Raw genomic sequence first — 1,095 nt, 5'->3', positions numbered from 1 at the left:
GTAGCTGATTTTAGTCTTTTTATGGGATTTACTAACAAAACCATAGAGGTAGCATAGTAACGTCATGACCTCAGAAAGGGTACTGATTAACTCTTTGTCTAGAAAATCATTGCACAAGAGTAACCACAAGTATTCACTTAAAGAATCATCTTCTTTTAGTTTGTGGACTTGAAAATGTAAGTAAAAAAAAAAAGCAAGTGATACATTCATATAGTAAGATGAGATTCAGTACTTTCTTATCTCCTCAGGGTATAAACAGAAGAGCATCTATGAATTATTGCCTGTCTACAGTTCTTCGGAAACAAATGACTCGCGCTGTGTTTTTCCCTAAACTAGATCTTTCCTGTCAGTATGAAATACAAATATGTTGCTCTGATCTGTTTTTGTAAAATGATATAGAACAAATATCTCAGTCACAGTATCAGGAATAAGAAGTGTTGTTCCAGAAGAACAGTCAATAAGCTCTAAAATCTTTCTCTGTCTTTTATAGGATTCATTTTTAAAGATTGTGAGGTGCTGTATTTTAAAGTTTGAAGCCTTATGCATCTTTGAATGCTTCCATATGTAAACCATGTCCTGTACCTTTCCTCTGAACCAGGCTGATAGAGCTCCAGAGTATGAGCCTCCGAAGCTGATCCATGTGTTTCTGTGCGTCAGATTGAAGTTTTGGCTGATGTACTGGTGGAATGCAGCCAGGTCAGTAAGTCTGAATGAAAAGAAACAAATTACAAAAAATAAAGTGCACATGCATCTAAAGAGGTCTGCACAAAAGTCACGAAGACAAATGTAATCAGATAGATGAAACGACAGAGAGATACTTGGAATCAAATGTACAAAATTACATTAGATTTGCCTGACTTACAAATAAAATTACTGATAGTCTATGTCCTAATGAATCCTAAGATAGACAGGTGTGCATTCATATGCAGGAGAAATGCGATGGGAAAGATACACATTTGCATGATGAACACCCACACACACACCCACGCACGCACGCACCCACGCACCCACGCACCCACGCACACACACACACACACACACACACACACACACACACACACACACACACACACACACACACACACACACACACAC

Source organism: Pundamilia nyererei, unplaced genomic scaffold (genome assembly GCF_000239375.1).
Source record: "Pundamilia nyererei isolate P.nyererei 1_Seehausen unplaced genomic scaffold, PunNye1.0 scaffold00323, whole genome shotgun sequence".
In the NCBI taxonomy this organism is placed as follows: Eukaryota; Metazoa; Chordata; class Actinopteri; order Cichliformes; family Cichlidae; genus Pundamilia; species Pundamilia nyererei.
The sequence above is the reverse complement of the archived record's forward strand: the minus strand, read 5'-3'. Positions refer to the sequence as shown.